The sequence below is a fragment of the Phyllobates terribilis genome, unplaced genomic scaffold, assembly GCF_046119375.1.
Source record: "Phyllobates terribilis strain yellow unplaced genomic scaffold, ASM4611937v1 Scaffold_9__5_contigs__length_417890890, whole genome shotgun sequence".
NCBI classification, from domain to species: domain Eukaryota; kingdom Metazoa; phylum Chordata; class Amphibia; order Anura; family Dendrobatidae; genus Phyllobates; species Phyllobates terribilis.
The window spans coordinates 301,142,313-301,159,808 of NW_027362769.1; the positions used below are offsets into that span (position 1 = coordinate 301,142,313).

General features: G+C 38.9%; 9 non-coding genes across 9 annotated transcripts; 1 reads left to right on the forward strand and 8 right to left on the reverse strand.

The window, feature by feature from the left end:
• Nucleotides 1-824: 824 nt before the first annotated feature.
• TRNAS-GCU (transfer RNA serine (anticodon GCU)) lies at nucleotides 825-906 on the reverse strand. Its single transcript has one exon. It is a non-coding gene; the product is annotated as a tRNA-Ser (tRNA).
• A 3,847-nt stretch (nucleotides 907-4,753) lies between these two features.
• TRNAS-GCU (transfer RNA serine (anticodon GCU)) lies at nucleotides 4,754-4,835 on the reverse strand. The gene has a single exon. It is a non-coding gene; the product is annotated as a tRNA-Ser (tRNA).
• A 1,227-nt stretch (nucleotides 4,836-6,062) lies between these two features.
• Nucleotides 6,063-6,144, reverse strand: TRNAS-GCU (transfer RNA serine (anticodon GCU)). Its single transcript has one exon. It is a non-coding gene; the product is annotated as a tRNA-Ser (tRNA).
• Nucleotides 6,145-7,371: 1,227 nt separating this feature from the next.
• TRNAS-GCU (transfer RNA serine (anticodon GCU)) lies at nucleotides 7,372-7,453 on the reverse strand. The gene has a single exon. It is a non-coding gene; the product is annotated as a tRNA-Ser (tRNA).
• A 4,513-nt stretch (nucleotides 7,454-11,966) lies between these two features.
• Nucleotides 11,967-12,040, forward strand: TRNAT-AGU (transfer RNA threonine (anticodon AGU)). Its single transcript has one exon. It is a non-coding gene; the product is annotated as a tRNA-Thr (tRNA).
• Nucleotides 12,041-12,610: 570 nt separating this feature from the next.
• Nucleotides 12,611-12,692, reverse strand: TRNAS-GCU (transfer RNA serine (anticodon GCU)). Its single transcript has one exon. It is a non-coding gene; the product is annotated as a tRNA-Ser (tRNA).
• A 1,226-nt stretch (nucleotides 12,693-13,918) lies between these two features.
• On the reverse strand, nucleotides 13,919-14,000 carry TRNAS-GCU (transfer RNA serine (anticodon GCU)). Its single transcript has one exon. It is a non-coding gene; the product is annotated as a tRNA-Ser (tRNA).
• Nucleotides 14,001-15,226: 1,226 nt separating this feature from the next.
• TRNAS-GCU (transfer RNA serine (anticodon GCU)) lies at nucleotides 15,227-15,308 on the reverse strand. The gene has a single exon. It is a non-coding gene; the product is annotated as a tRNA-Ser (tRNA).
• A 1,226-nt stretch (nucleotides 15,309-16,534) lies between these two features.
• TRNAS-GCU (transfer RNA serine (anticodon GCU)) lies at nucleotides 16,535-16,616 on the reverse strand. The gene has a single exon. It is a non-coding gene; the product is annotated as a tRNA-Ser (tRNA).
• Nucleotides 16,617-17,496: the final 880 nt, after the last annotated feature.

Genomic DNA, 17,496 nt, shown 5'->3' on the forward strand with positions numbered 1-17,496 from the left:
GAATGCTCTTCAAAAAATATTCGGTTTCTTAATTGCCATGACTGAGAGCGACATCTTATTCAATGCTTCTGCTGTGCGTGGAATGGAACTGAAGCTCAATGTTGTTTTGCTCAATTAACCACTTGAAATTATCGATTAGTGACTAAATCTTCCCTGGCTTTCCCGTCCTCACCAGCTTGTAGTGCTGTGGCTTAGTTGATTAAAGTGCCAGTGTAGTAAACAGGAGATCCTGAGTTCAAATCTCAGCAGTGCCTTCTTTTCATCTTCTCAGTATGAAGCTTTCTATCCTCATAGTGGGACAACATGAAATTGGCCTTTGCTAAGTCTCTGTGATAGTGCAATAGTGGGAGTAAGAATCTGCTATAAGTGCTAAAGAGGAAGAAAGATGGAATCAAGCATGAAAAAAGTAAAACCAGTGGATTTTATTTTACTATTTTGAAATGCCTCCTCCTTACGTATCTGACTCTCTAAGCAAAGTTTGATAGCAGCCTTCTTGAATGGTAGAAGATTTAAACTTTCATGTTTGAAGAATTCATTGCTTGGGCAGAAAATAAAACCTTGAGCTGGAAACTTAAAAGAATCAGAAAAGAAATAGGACAGATTGAATTCAAAGCCATGCATGCATAGCTCAATCTCTTAACTGCATTGTTAATGTATCATCTTAACTACACAGCCAACTTGCCTGCATGAACATGTAGAAAACAGACGATAGGACTATAGCAGCTTTCTTGAAAGAGAAAAGAATCAACTTTCATGCTTGAAGTATACACCATTTTGCCTAAAAATGAAAGCCAATCTTGTCTAAGGGAAGAAGCAGATTATACCGACGAGGATGGGATTCAAACCCATGCATGCAGAGCACAATGGATTAGCAGTCCATCGCCTTAACCACTCGGCCACCTCGTCTACATGACCAAGTCTAAATTAGGAGGTAAGATCTCATGAGGATTTTAAGCTGTCAGGGTGTTTTTGCTGAAGATTGTATAAAGGCTTTTGGCAGTGTGGCCTCATCTCATCTCCTAGAGTATCTATTGTCTAAAGTTAGATTAGGACAAACCTTATCAGAAATGAACCAGTGAAAAGGATTTTAATAGCAACTTATCAATCATTCCTACTTGTTTCTACTTTTGGCACTGCAGTGGCATTCTTTCAATCTGTCTATTCTGTCTCATGACTGGGAATCAAAACAAGTCCCAATTTGCAGCTGTGATAAAAGATGGATCATTTAATTATGGAACTTCAAATCCCAAGCCCTTGTTCTCGATGCAGCTTCTGTCGAATTCTGCAAATTTGTCATGGTCCTTTTCGAGAATGCTCTTCAAAAAATACTCGGTTTCTTAATTGCCATGACTGAGAGAGACATCTTATTCAATGCTTCTGCTGTGCGTGGAATGGAACTGAAGCTCAATGTTGTTTTGCTCAATTAACCACTTGAAATTATCGATTAGTGACTAAATCTTCCCTGGCTTTCCCGCCCTCACCAGCTTTTGGTGCTGTGGCTTAGTTGGTTAAAGTGTCAGTGTAGTAAACAGGAGATCCTGAGTTCAAATCTCAGCAGTGTCTTCTTTTCATCTTCTCAGTATGAAGCTTTCTATCCTCATAGTGGGACAACATCAAATTGGCCTTTGCTAAGTCTCTGTGATAGTGCAATAGTGGGAGTAAGAATCTGCTATAAGTGCTAAAGAGGAAGAAAGATGGAATCAAGCATGAAAAAAGTAAAACCAGTGGATTTTATTTTACTATTTTGAAATGCCTCCTCCTTACGTATCTGACTCTCTAAGCAAAGTTTGATAGCAGCCTTCTTGAATGGTAGAAGATTTAAACTTTCATGTTTGAAGAATTCATTGCTTGGGCAGAAAATAAAACCTTGAGCTGGAAACTTAAAAGAATCAGAAAAGAAATAGGACAGATTGAATTCAAAGCCATGCATGCATAGCTCAATCTCTTAACTGCATTGTTAATGTATCATCTTAACTACACAGCCAACTTGCCTGCATGAACATGTAGAAAACAGACGATAGGACTATAGCAGCTTTCTTGAAAGAGAAAAGAATCAACTTTCATGCTTGAAGTATACACCATTTTGCCTAAAAATGAAAGCCAATCTTGTCAAAGGGAAAGAAACAGATTATACCGACGAGGATGGGATTTTAACCCATGCATACAGAGCACAATGGATTAGCAGTCCATCGCCTTAACCACTCGGCCACATCGTCTACATGAGCAAGTCTAAATTAGGAGGTAAGATCTCATGAGGAATTTAAGCTGTCAGAGTGTTTTTGCTGAAGATTGTATAAAGGCTTTTGGCAGTGTGGCCTCATCTCATCTCCTAGAGTATCTATTGTCTAAAGTTAGATTAGGACAAACCTTATCAGAAATGAACCAGTGCAAAGGGTTTTAATAGCAACTTATCAATCATTCCTAATTGTTTCTACTTTTGGCACTGCAGTGGCATTCTTTCAATCTGTCTATTCTGTCTCATGACTGGGAAGCAAAACAAGTCCCAATTTGCAGCTGTGATAAAAGATGGATCATTTAATTATGGAACTTCAAATCCCAAGCCCTTGTTCTCGATGCAGCTTCTGTCGAATTCTGCAAATTTGTCATGGTCCTTTTCGAGAATGCTCTTCAAAAAATACTCGGTTTCTTAATTGCCATGACTGAGAGCGACATCTTATTCAATGCTTCTGCTGTGCGTGGAATGGAACTGAAGCTCAATGTTGTTTTGCTCAATTAACCACTTGAAATTATCGATTAGTGACTAAATCTTCCCTGGCTTTCCCGTCCTCACCAGCTTGTAGTGCTGTGGCTTAGTTGGTTAAAGTGCCAGTGTAGTAAACAGGAGATCCTGAGTTCAAATCTCAGCAGTGCCTTCTTTTCATCTTCTCAGTATGAAGCTTTCTATCCTCATAGTGGGACAACATCAAATTGGCCTTTGCTAAGTCTCTGTGATAGTGCAATAGTGGGAGTAAGAATCTGCTATAAGTGCTAAAGAGGAAGAAAGATGGAATCAAGCATGAAAAAAGTAAAACCAGTGGATTTTATTTTACTATTTTGAAATGCCTCCTCCTTACGTATCTGACTCTCTAAGCAAAGTTTGATAGCAGCCTTCTTGAATGGTAGAAGATTTAAACTTTCATGTTTGAAGAATTCATTGCTTGGGCAGAAAATAAAACCTTGAGCTGGAAACTTAAAAGAATCAGAAAAGAAATAGGACAGATTGAATTCAAAGCCATGCATGCATAGCTCAATCTCTTAACTGCATTGTTAATGTATCATCTTAACTACACAGCCAACTTGCCTGCATGAACATGTAGAAAACAGACGATAGGACTATAGCAGCTTTCTTGAAAGAGAAAAGAATCAACTTTCATGCTTGAAGTATACACCATTTTGCCTAAAAATGAAAGCCAATCTTGTCAAACGGAAAGAAACAGATTATACCGACGAGGATGGGATTCAAACCCATGCATACAGAGGACAATAGATTAGCAGTCCATCACCTTAACCACTCGGCCACATCGTCTACATGACCAAGTCTAAATTAGGAGGTAAGATCTCATGAGGAATTTAAGCTGTCAGGGTGTTTTTGCTGAAGATTGTATAAAGGCTTTTGGCAGTGTGGCCTCATCTCATCTCCTAGAGTATCTATTGTCTAAAGTTAGATTAGGACAAACCTTATCAGAAATGAACCAGTGCAAAGGGTTTTAATAGCAACTTATCAATCATTCCTAATTGTTTCTACTTTTGGCACTGCAGTGGCATTCTTTCAATCTGTCTATTCTGTCTCATGACTGGGAAGCAAAACAAGTCCCAATTTGCAGCTGTGATAAAAGATGGATCATTTAATTATGGAACTTCAAATCCCAAGCCCTTGTTCTCGATGCAGCTTCTGTCGAATTCTGCAAATTTGTCATGGTCCTTTTCGAGAATGCTCTTCAAAAAATACTCGGTTTCTTAATTGCCATGACTGAGAGCGACATCTTATTCAATGCTTCTGCTGTGCGTGGAATGGAACTGAAGCTCAATGTTGTTTTGCTCAATTAACCACTTGAAATTATCGATTAGTGACTAAATCTTCCCTGGCTTTCCCGTCCTCACCAGCTTGTAGTGCTGTGGCTTAGTTGGTTAAAGTGCCAGTGTAGTAAACAGGAGATCCTGAGTTCAAATCTCAGCAGTGCCTTCTTTTCATCTTCTCAGTATGAAGCTTTCTATCCTCATAGTGGGACAACATGAAATTGGCCTTTGCTAAGTCTCTGTGATAGTGCAATAGTGGGAGTAAGAATCTGCTATAAGTGCTAAAGAGGAAGAAAGATGGAATCAAGCATGAAAAAAGTAAAACCAGTGGATTTTATTTTACTATTTTGAAATGCCTCCTCCTTACGTATCTGACTCTCTAAGCAAAGTTTGATAGCAGCCTTCTTGAATGGTAGAAGATTTAAACTTTCATGTTTGAAGAATTCATTGCTTGGGCAGAAAATAAAACCTTGAGCTGGAAACTTAAAAGAATCAGAAAAGAAATAGGACAGATTGAATTCAAAGCCATGCATGCATAGCTCAATCTCTTAACTGCATTGTTAATGTATCATCTTAACTACACAGCCAACTTGCCTGCATGAACATGTAGAAAACAGACGATAGGACTATAGCAGCTTTCTTGAAAGAGAAAAGAATCAACTTTCATGCTTGAAGTATACACCATTTTGCCTAAAAATGAAAGCCAATCTTGTCTAAGGGAAGAAGCAGATTATACCGACGAGGATGGGATTCAAACCCATGCATGCAGAGCACAATGGATTAGCAGTCCATCGCCTTAACCACTCGGCCACCTCGTCTACATGACCAAGTCTAAATTAGGAGGTAAGATCTCATGAGGATTTTAAGCTGTCAGGGTGTTTTTGCTGAAGATTGTATAAAGGCTTTTGGCAGTGTGGCCTCATCTCATCTCCTAGAGTATCTATTGTCTAAAGTTAGATTAGGACAAACCTTATCAGAAATGAACCAGTGAAAAGGATTTTAATAGCAACTTATCAATCATTCCTACTTGTTTCTACTTTTGGCACTGCAGTGGCATTCTTTCAATCTGTCTATTCTGTCTCATGACTGGGAATCAAAACAAGTCCCAATTTGCAGCTGTGATAAAAGATGGATCATTTAATTATGGAACTTCAAATCCCAAGCCCTTGTTCTCGATGCAGCTTCTGTCGAATTCTGCAAATTTGTCATGGTCCTTTTCGAGAATGCTCTTCAAAAAATACTCGGTTTCTTAATTGCCATGACTGAGAGAGACATCTTATTCAATGCTTCTGCTGTGCGTGGAATGGAACTGAAGCTCAATGTTGTTTTGCTCAATTAACCACTTGAAATTATCGATTAGTGACTAAATCTTCCCTGGCTTTCCCGCCCTCACCAGCTTTTGGTGCTGTGGCTTAGTTGGTTAAAGTGTCAGTGTAGTAAACAGGAGATCCTGAGTTCAAATCTCAGCAGTGTCTTCTTTTCATCTTCTCAGTATGAAGCTTTCTATCCTCATAGTGGGACAACATCAAATTGGCCTTTGCTAAGTCTCTGTGATAGTGCAATAGTGGGAGTAAGAATCTGCTATAAGTGCTAAAGAGGAAGAAAGATGGAATCAAGCATGAAAAAGTAAAACCAGTGGATTTTATTTTACTATTTTGAAATGCCTCCTCCTTACGTATCTGACTCTCTAAGCAAAGTTTGATAGCAGCCTTCTTGAATGGTAGAAGATTTAAACTTTCATGTTTGAAGAATTCATTGCTTGGGCAGAAAATAAAACCTTGAGCTGGAAACTTAAAAGAATCAGAAAAGAAATAGGACAGATTGAATTCAAAGCCATGCATGCATAGCTCAATCTCTTAACTGCATTGTTAATGTATCATCTTAACTACACAGCCAACTTGCCTGCATGAACATGTAGAAACCAGACGATAGGACTATAGCAGCTTTCTTGAAAGAGAAAAGAATCAACTTTCATGCTTGAAGTATACACCATTTTGCCTAAAAATGAAAGCCAATCTTGTCAAAGGGAAAGAAACAGATTATACCAACGAGGATGGGATTCGAACCCATGCATGCAGAGCACAATGGATTAGCAGTCCATCGCCTTAACCACTCGGCCACCTCGTCTACATGACCAAGTCCAAATTAGGAGGTAAGGTCTCATGAGGATTTTAACCTGTCAGGGTGATTTTGCTGAAGATTGTATAAAGGCTTTTGGCAGTGTGGCCTCATCTCATCTCCTAGAGTATCTATTGTCTAAAGTTAGATTAGGACAAACCTTATCAGAAATGAACCAGTGCAAAGGATTTTAATAGCAACTTATCAATCATTCCTACTTGTTTCTACTTTTGGCACTGCAGTAGCATTCTTTCAATCTGTCTATTCTGTCTCATGACTGGGAAGCAAAACAAGTCCCAATTTGCAGCTGTGATAAAAGATGGATCATTTAATTATGGAACGTCAAATCCCAAGCCCTTGTTCTCGATGCAGCTTCTGTCGAATTCTGCAAATTTGTCATGGTCCTTTTCGAGAATGCTCTTCAAAAAATACTCGGTTTCTTAATTGCCATGACTGAGAGAGACATCTTATTCAATGCTTCTGCTGTGCGTGGAATGGAACTGAAGCTCAATGTTGTTTTGCTCAATTAACCACTTGAAATTATCGATTAGTGACTAAATCTTCCCTGGCTTTCCCGTCCTCACCAGCTTGTAGTGCTGTGGCTTAGTTGGTTAAAGTGCCAGTGTAGTAAACAGGAGATTCTGAGTTCAAATCTCAGCAGTGTCTTCTTTTCATCTTCTCACTATGAAGCTTTCTATCCTCATAGTGGGACAACATGAAATTGGCCTTTGCTAAGTCTCTGTGATAGTGCAATAGTGGGAGTAAGAATCTGCTATAAGTGCTAAAGAGGAAGAAAGATGGAATCAAGCATGAAAAAAGTAAAACCAGTGGATTTTATTTTACTATTTTGAAATGCCTCCTCCTTACGTATCTGACTCTCTAAGCAAAGTTTGATAGCAGCCTTCTTGAATGGTAGAAGATTTAAACTTTCATGTTTGAAGAATTCATTGCTTGGGCAGAAAATAAAACCTTGAGCTGGAAACTTAAAAGAATCAGAAAAGAAATAGGACAGATTGAATTCAAAGCCATGCATGCATAGCTCAATCTCTTAACTGCATTGTTAATGTATCATCTTAACTACACAGCCAACTTGCCTGCATGAACATGTAGAAAACAGACGATAGGACTATAGCAGCTTTCTTAAAAGAGAAAAGAATCAACTTTCATGCTTGAAGTATACACCATTTTGCCTAAAAATGAAAGCCAATCTTGTCTAAGGGAAGAAGCAGATTATACCGATGAGGATGGGATTCGAACCCATGCATGCAGAGCACAATGGATTAGCAGTCCATCGCCTTAACCACTCGGCCACCTCGTCTACATGACCAAGTCTAAATTAGGAGGTAAGATCTCATGAGGATTTTAAGCTGTCAGGGTGTTTTTGCTGAAGATTGTATAAAGGCTTTTGGCAGTGTGGCCTCATCTCATCTCCTAGAGTATCTATTGTCTAAAGTTAGATTAGGACAAACCTTATCAGAAATGAACCAGTGCAAAGGGTTTTAATAGCAACTTATCAATCATTCCTAATTGTTTCTACTTTTGGCACTGCAGTGGCATTCTTTCAATCTGTCTATTCTGTCTCATGACTGGGAAGCAAAACAAGTCCCAATTTCCAGCTGTGATAAAAGATGGATCATTTAATTATGGAACTTCAAATCCCAAGCCCTTGTTCTCGATGCAGCTTCTGTCGAATTCTGCAAATTTGTCATGGTCCTTTTCGAGAATGCTCTTCAAAAAATACTCGGTTTCTTAATTGCCATGACTGAGAGCGACATCTTATTCAATGCTTCTGCTGTGCGTGGAATGGAACTGAAGCTCAATGTTGTTTTGCTCAATTAACCACTTGAAATTATCGATTAGTGACTAAATCTTCCCTGGCTTTCCCGTCTTCACCAGCTTGTAGTGCTGTGGCTTAGTTGGTTAAAGTGCCAGTGTAGTAAACAGGAGATCCTGAGTTCAAATCTCAGCAGTGCCTTCTTTTCATCTTCTCAGTATGAAGCTTTGTATCCTCATAGTGGGACAACATCAAATTGGCTTTTGCTAAGTCTCTGTGATAGTGCAATAGTGGGAGTAAGAATCTGCTATAAGTGCTAAAGAGGAAGAAAGATGGAATCAAGCATGAAAAAAGTAAAACCAGTGGATTTTATTTTACTATTTTGAAATGCCTCCTCCTTACGTATCTGACTCTCTAAGCAAAGTTTGATAGCAGCCTTCTTGAATGGTAGAAGATTTAAACTTTCATGTTTGAAGAATTCATTGCTTGGGCAGAAAATAAAACCTTGAGCTGGAAACTTAAAAGAATCAGAAAAGAAATAGGACAGATTGAATTCAAAGCCATGCATGCATAGCTCAATCTCTTAACTGCATTGTTAATGTATCATCTTAACTACACAGCCAACTTGCCTGCATGAACATGTAGAAACCAGACGATAGGACTATAGCAGCTTTCTTGAAAGAGAAAAGAATCAACTTTCATGCTTGAAGTATACACCATTTTGCCTAAAAATGAAAGCCAATCTTGTCAAACGGAAAGAAACAGATTATACCGACGAGGATGGGATTCGAACTCATGCATACAGAGGACAATAGATTAGCAGTCCATCGCCTTAACCACTCGGCCACATCATCTACATAACCAAGTCTAAATTAGGAGGTAAGATCTCATGAGGAATTTAAGCTGTCAGGGTGTTTTTGCTGAAGATTGTATAAAGGCTTTTGGCAGTGTAGCCTCATCTCATCTCCTAGAGTATCTATTGTCTAAAGTTAGATTAGGACAAACCTTATCAGAAATGAACCAGTGCAAAGGGTTTTAATAGCAACTTATCAATCATTCCTAATTGTTTCTACTTTTGGCACTGCAGTGGCATTCTTTCAATCTGTCTATTCTGTCTCATGACTGGGAAGCAAAACAAGTCCCAATTTCCAGCTGTGATAAAAGATGGATCATTTAATTATGGAACTTCAAATCCCAAGCCCTTGTTCTCGATGCAGCTTCTGTCGAATTCTGCAAATTTGTCATGGTCCTTTTCGAGAATGCTCTTCAAAAAATACTCGGTTTCTTAATTGCCATGACTGAGAGCGACATCTTATTCAATGCTTCTGCTGTGCGTGGAATGGAACTGAAGCTCAATGTTGTTTTGCTCAATTAACCACTTGAAATTATCGATTAGTGACTAAATCTTCCCTGGTTTTCCCGTCTTCACCAGCTTGTAGTGCTGTGGCTTAGTTGGTTAAAGTGCCAGTGTAGTAAACAGGAGATCCTGAGTTCAAATCTCAGCAGTGCCTTCTTTTCATCTTCTCAGTATGAAGCTTTCTATCCTCATAGTGGGACAACATCAAATTGGCTTTTGCTAAGTCTCTGTGATAGTGCAATAGTGGGAGTAAGAATCTGCTATAAGTGCTAAAGATGAAGAAAGATGGAATCAAGCATGAAAAAAGTAAAACCAGTGGATTTTATTTTACTATTTTGAAATGCCTCCTCCTTACGTATCTGACTCTCTAAGCAAAGTTTGATAGCAGCCTTCTTGAATGGTAGAAGATTTAAACTTTCATGTTTGAAGAATTCATTGCTTGGGCAGAAAATAAAACCTTGAGCTGGAAACTTAAAAGAATCAGAAAAGAAATAGGACAGATTGAATTCAAAGCCATGCATGCATAGCTCAATCTCTTAACTGCATTGTTAATGTATCATCTTAACTACACAGCCAACTTGCCTGCATGAACATGTAGAAACCAGACGATAGGACTATAGCAGCTTTCTTGAAAGAGAAAAGAATCAACTTTCATGCTTGAAGTATACACCATTTTGCCTAAAAATGAAAGCCAATCTTGTCAAACGGAAAGAAACAGATTATACCGACAAGGATGGGATTCGAACCCATGCATACAGAGGACAATAGATTAGCAGTCCATCGCCTTAACCACTCGGCCACATCATCTACATAACAAAGTCTCAATTAGGAGGTAAGATCTCATGAGGAATTTAAGCTGTCAGCGTGTTTTTGCTGAAGATTGTATAAAGGCTTTTGGCAGTGTGGCCTCATCTCATCTCCTAGAGTATCTATTGTCTAAAGTTAGATTAGGACAAACCTTATCAGAAATGAACCAGTGCAAAGGGTTTTAATAGCAACTTATCAATCATTCCTAATTGTTTCTACTTTTGGCACTGCAGTGGCATTCTTTCAATCTGTCTATTCTGTCTCATGACTGGGAAGCAAAACAAGTCCCAATTTCCAGCTGTGATAAAAGATGGATCATTTAATTATGGAACTTCAAATCCCAAGCCCTTGTTCTCGATTCAGCTTCTGTCGAATTCTGCAAATTTGTCATGGTCCTTTTCGAGAATGCTCTTCAAAAAATACTCGGTTTCTTAATTACCATGACTGAGAGCGACATCTTACTCAATGCTTCTGCTGTGCGTGGAATGGAACTGAAGCTCAATGTTGTTTTGCTCAATTAACCACTTGAAATTATCGATTAGTGACTAAATCTTCCCTGGCTTTCCCGTCCTCACCAGCTTGTAGTGCTGTGGCTTAGTTGGTTAAAGTGCCAGTGTAGTAAACAGGAGATCCTGAGTTCAAATCTCAGCAGTGTCTTCTTTTCATCTTCTCAGTATGAAGCTTTCTATCCTCATAGTGGGACAACATCAAATTGGCCTTTGCTAAGTCTCTGTGATAGTGCAATAGTGGGAGTAAGAATCTGCTATAAGTGCTAAAGAGGAAGAAAGATGGAATCGAGCATGAAAAAAGTAAAACCAGTGGATTTTATTTTACTATTTTGAAATGCCTCCTCCTTACGTATCTGACTCTCTAAGCAAAGTTTGATAGCAGCCTTCTTGAATGGTAGAAGATTTAAACTTTCATGTTTGAAGAATTCATTGCTTGGGCAGAAAATAAAACCTTGAGCTGGAAACTTAAAAGAATCAGAAAAGAAATAGGACAGATTGAATTCAAAGCCATGCATGCATAGCTCAATCTCTTAACTGCATTGTTAATGTATCATCTTAACTACACAGCCAACTTGCCTGCATGAACATGTAGAAACCAGACGATAGGACTATAGCAGCTTTCTTGAAAGAGAAAAGAATCAACTTTCATGCTTGAAGTATACACCATTTTGCCTAAAAATGAAAGCCAATCTTGTCAAACAGAAAGAAACAGATTATACCGACAAGGATGGGATTTGAACCCATGCATACAGAGCACAATAGATTAGCAGTCCATCGCCTTAACCACTCGGCCACATCGTCTACATGACCAAGTCTAAATTAGGAGGTAAGATCTCATGAGGAAATTAAGCTCTCAGGGTGTTTTTGCTGAAGATTGTATAAAGGCTTTTGGCAGTGTGGCCTCATCTCATCTCCTAGAGTATCTATTGTCTAAAGTTAGATTAGGACAAACCTTATCAGAAATGAACCAGTGCAAAGGGTTTTAATAGCAACTTATCAATCATTCCTAATTGTTTCTACTTTTGGCACTGCAGTGGCATTCTTTCAATCTGTCTATTCTGTCTCATGACTGGGAAGCAAAACAAGTCCCAATTTCCAGCTGTGATAAAAGATGGATCATTTAATTATGGAACTTCAAATCCCAAGCCCTTGTTCTCGATGCAGCTTCTGTCGAATTCTGCAAATTTGTCATGGTCCTTTTCGAGAATGCTCTTCAAAAAATACTCGGTTTCTTAATTGCCATGACTGAGAGCGACATCTTATTCAATGCTTCTGCAGTGCGTGGAATGGAACTGAAGCTCAATGTTGTTTTGCTCAATTAACCCCTTGAAATTATCGATTAGTGACTACATCTTCCATGGCTTTCCTGTCCTCACCAGCTTGTGGTGCTGTGGCTTAGTTGGTTAAAATGCCAGTCTAGTAAACAGGAGATCCTGAGTTCAAATCTCAGCAGTGCCTTCTTTTCATCTTCTCAGTATGAAGCTTTCTATCCTCATAGTGGGACAACATCAAATTGGCCTTTGCTAAGTCTCTGTGATAGTGCAATAGTGGGAATAAGAATCTGCTATAAGTGCTAAAGAGGAAGAAAGATGGAATCAAGCATGAAAAAAGTAAAACCAGTGGATTTTATTTTACTATTTTGAAATGCCTCCTCCTTACGTATCTGACTCTCTAAGCAAAGTTTGAGAGCAGCCTTCTTGAATGGTAGAAGATTTAAACTTTCATGTTTGAAGAATTCATTGCTTGGGCAGAAAATAAAACCTTGAGCTGGAAACTTAAAAGAATCAGAAAAGAAATAGGACAGATTGAATTCAAAGCCATGCATGCATAGCTCAATCTCTTAACTGCATTGTTAATGTATCATCTTAACTACACAGCCAACTTGCCTGCATGAACATGTAGAAACCAGACGATAGGACTATAGCAGCTTTCTTGAAAGAGAAAAGAATCAACTTTCATGCTTGAAGTATACACCATTTTGCCTAAAAATGAAAGCCAATTTTGTCTAAGGGAAGAAGCAGATTATACCGACGAGGATGGGATTCGAACCCATGCATGCAGAGCACAATGGATTAGCAGTCCATCGCCTTAACCACTCGGCCACCTCGTCTACATGACCAAGTCTAAATTAGGAGGTAAGATCTCATGAGGATTTTAAGCTGTCAGGGTGTTTTTGCTGAAGATTGTATAAAGGCTTTTGGCAGTGTGGCCTCATCTCATCTCCTAGAGTATCTATTGTCTAAAGTTAGATTAGGACAAACCTTATCAGAAATGAACCAGTGCAAAGGATTTTAATAGCAACTTATCAATCATTCCTACTTGTTTCTACTTTTGGCACTGCAGTGGCATTCTTTCAATCTGTCTATTCTGTCTCATGACTGGGAAGCAAAACAAGTCCCAATTTGCAGCTGTGATAAAAGATGGATCATTTAATTATGGAACTTCAAATCCCAAGCCCTTGTTCTCGATGCAGCTTCTGTCGAATTCTGCAAATTTGTCATGGTCCTTTTCGAGAATGCTCTTCAAAAAATACTCGGTTTCTTAATTGCCATGACTGAGAGAGACATCTTATTCAATGCTTCTGCTGTGCGTGGAATGGAACTGAAGCTCAATGTTGTTTTGCTCAATTAACCACTTGAAATTATCGATTAGTGACTAAATCTTCCCTGGCTTTCCCGCCCTCACCAGCTTGTGGTGCTGTGGCTTAGTTGGTTAAAGTGCCAGTGTAGTAAACAGGAGATCCTGAGTTCAAATCTCAGCAGTGTCTTTTTTTCATCTTCTCAGTATGAAGCTTTCTATCCTCATAGTGGGACAACATCAAATTGGCCTTTGCTAAGTCTCTGTGATAGTGCAATAGTGGGAGTAATAATCTGCTATAAGTGCTAAAGAGGAAGAAAGATGGAATCAAGCATGAAAAAGTAAAACCAGTGGATTTTATTTTACTATTTTGAAATGCCTCCTCCTTACGTATCTGACTCTCTAAGCAAAGTTTGATAGCAGCCTTCTTGAATGGTAGAAGATTTAAACTTTCATGTTTGAAGAATTCATTGCTTGGGCAGAAAATAAAACCTTGAGCTGGAAACTTAAAAGAATCAGAAAAGAAATAGGACAGATTGAATTCAAAGCCATGCATGCATAGCTCAATCTCTTAACTGCATTGTTAATGTATCATCTTAACTACACAGCCAACTTGCCTGCATGAACATGTAGAAACCAGACGATAGGACTATAGCAGCTTTCTTGAAAGAGAAAAGAATCAACTTTCATGCTTGAAGTATACACCATTTTGCCTAAAAATGAAAGCCAATCTTGTGTAAGGGAAGAAGCAGATTATACCGACGAGGATGGGATTCGAACCCATGCATGCAGAGCACAATGGATTAGCAGTCCATCGCCTTAACCACTCGGCCACCTCGTCTACATGACCAAGTCTAAATTAGGAGGTAAGATCTCATGACGATTTTAAGCTGTCAGGGTGTTTTTGCTGAAGATTGTATAAAGGCTTTTGGCAGTGTGGCCTCATCTCATCTCCTAGAGTATCTATTGTCTAAAGTTAGATTAGGACAAACCTTATCAGAAATGAACCAGTGCAAAGGATTTTAATAGCAACTTATCAATCATTCCTACTTGTTTCTACTTTTGGCACTGCAGTGGCATTCTTTCAATCTGTCTATTCTGTCTCATGACTGGGAAGCAAAACAAGTCCCAATTTGCAGCTGTGATAAAAGATGGATCATTTAATTATGGAACTTCAAATCCCAAGCCCTTGTTCTCGATGCAGCTTCTGTCGAATTCTGCAAATTTGTCATGGTCCTTTTCGAGAATGCTCTTCAAAAAATACTCGGTTTCTTAATTGCCATGACTGAGAGAGACATCTTATTCAATGCTTCTGCTGTGCGTGGAATGGAACTGAAGCTCAATGTTGTTTTGCTCAATTAACCACTTGAAATTATCGATTAGTGACTAAATCTTCCCTGGCTTTCCCGTTCTCACCAGCTTGTGGTGCTGTGGCTTAGTTGGTTAAAGTGCCAGTGTAGTAAACAGGAGATCCTGAGTTCTAATCTCAGCAGTGTCTTCTTTTCATCTTCTCAGTATGAAGCTTTCTATCCTCATAGTGGGACAACATCAAATTGGCCTTTGCTAAGTCTCTGTGATAGTGCAATAGTGGGAGTAATAATCTGCTATAAGTGCTAAAGAGGAAGAAAGATGGAATCAAGCATGAAAAAGTAAAACCAGTGGATTTTATTTTACTATTTTGAAATGCCCCCTCCTTACGTATCTGACTCTCTAAGCAAAGTTTGATAGCAGCCTTCTTGAATGGTAGAAGATTTAAACTTTCATGTTTGAAGAATTCATTGCTTGGGCAGAAAATAAAACCTTGAGCTGGAAACTTAAAAGAATCAGAAAAGAAATAGGACAGATTGAATTCAAAGCCATGCATGCATAGCTCAATCTCTTAACTGCATTGTTAATGTATCATCTTAACTACACAGCCAACTTGCCTGCATGAACATGTAGAAACCAGACGATAGGACTATAGCAGCTTTCTTGAAAGAGAAAAGAATCAACTTTCATGCTTGAAGTATACACCATTTTGCCTAAAAATGAAAGCCAATCTTGTGTAAGGGAAGAAGCAGATTATACCGACGAGGATGGGATTCGAACCCATGCATGCAGAGCACAATGGATTAGCAGTCCATCGCCTTAACCACTCGGCCACCTCGTCTACATGACCAAGTCTAAATTAGGAGGTAAGATCTCATGACGATTTTAAGCTGTCAGGGTGTTTTTGCTGAAGATTGTATAAAGGCTTTTGGCAGTGTGGCCTCATCTCATCTCCTAGAGTATCTATTGTCTAAAGTTAGATTAGGACAAACCTTATCAGAAATGAACCAGTGCAAAGGATTTTAATAGCAACTTATCAATCATTCCTACTTGTTTCTACTTTTGGCACTGCAGTGGCATTCTTTCAATCTGTCTATTCTGTCTCATGACTGGGAAGCAAAACAAGTCCCAATTTGCAGCTGTGATAAAAGATGGATCATTTAATTATGGAACTTCAAATCCCAAGCCCTTGTTCTCGATGCAGCTTCTGTCGAATTCTGCAAATTTGTCATGGTCCTTTTCGAGAATGCTCTTCAAAAAATACTCGGTTTCTTAATTGCCATGACTGAGAGAGACATCTTATTCAATGCTTCTGCTGTGCGTGGAATGGAACTGAAGCTCAATGTTGTTTTGCTCAATTAACCACTTGAAATTATCGATTAGTGACTAAATCTTCCCTGGCTTTCCCGTTCTCACCAGCTTGTGGTGCTGTGGCTTAGTTGGTTAAAGTGCCAGTGTAGTAAACAGGAGATCCTGAGTTCAAATCTCAGCAGTGTCTTCTTTTCATCTTCTCAGTATGAAGCTTTCTATCCTCATAGTGGGACAACATCAAATTGGCCTTTGCTAAGTCTCTGTGATAGTGCAATAGTGGGAGTAATAATCTGCTATAAGTGCTAAAGAGGAAGAAAGATGGAATCAAGCATGAAAAAGTAAAACCAGTGGATTTTATTTTACTATTTTGAAATGCCCCCTCCTTACGTATCTGACTCTCTAAGCAAAGTTTGATAGCAGCCTTCTTGAATGGTAGAAGATTTAAACTTTCATGTTTGAAGAATTCATTGCTTGGGCAGAAAATAAAACCTTGAGCTGGAAACTTAAAAGAATCAGAAAAGAAATAGGACAGATTGAATTCAAAGCCATGCATGCATAGCTCAATCTCTTAACTGCATTGTTAATGTATCATCTTAACTACACAGCCAACTTGCCTGCATGAACATGTAGAAAACAGACGATAGGACTATAGCAGCTTTCTTGAAAGAGAAAAGAATCAACTTTCATGCTTGAAGTATACACCATTTTGCCTAAAATTGAAAGCCAATCTTGTGTAAGGGAAGAAGCAGATTATACCGACGAGGATGGGATTCGAACCCATGCATGCAGAGCACAATGGATTAGCAGTCCATCGCCTTAACCACTCGGCCACCTCGTCTACATGACCAAGTCTAAATTAGGAGGTAAGATCTCATGACGATTTTAAGCTGTCAGGGTGTTTTTGCTGAAGATTGTATAAAGGCTTTTGGCAGTGTGGCCTCATCTCATCTCCTAGAGTATCTATTGTCTAAAGTTAGATTAGGACAAACCTTATCAGAAATGAACCAGTGCAAAGGATTTTAATAGCAACTTATCAATCATTCCTACTTGTTTCTACTTTTGGCACTGCAGTGGCATTCTTTCAATCTGTCTATTCTGTCTCATGACTGGGAAGCAAAACAAGTCCCAATTTGCAGCTGTGATAAAAGATGGATCATTTAATTATGGAACTTCAAATCCCAAGCCCTTGTTCTCGATGCAGCTTCTGTCGAATTCTGCAAATTTGTCATGGTCCTTTTCGAGAATGCTCTTCAAAAAATACTCGGTTTCTTAATTGCCATGACTGAGAGAGACATCTTATTCAATGCTTCTGCTGTGCGTGGAATGGAACTGAAGCTCAATGTTGTTTTGCTCAATTAACCACTTGAAATTATCGATTAGTGACTAAATCTTCCCTGGCTTTCCCGTTCTCACCAGCTTGTGGTGCTGTGGCTTAGTTGGTTAAAGTGCCAGTGTAGTAAACAGGAGATCCTGAGTTCAAATCTCAGCAGTGTCTTCTTTTCATCTTCTCAGTATGAAGCTTTCTATCCTCATAGTGGGACAACATCAAATTGGCCTTTGCTAAGTCTCTGTGATAGTGCAATAGTGGGAGTAATAATCTGCTATAAGTGCTAAAGAGGAAGAAAGATGGAATCAAGCATGAAAAAGTAAAACCAGTGGATTTTATTTTACTATTTTGAAATGCCCCCTCCTTACGTATCTGACTCTCTAAGCAAAGT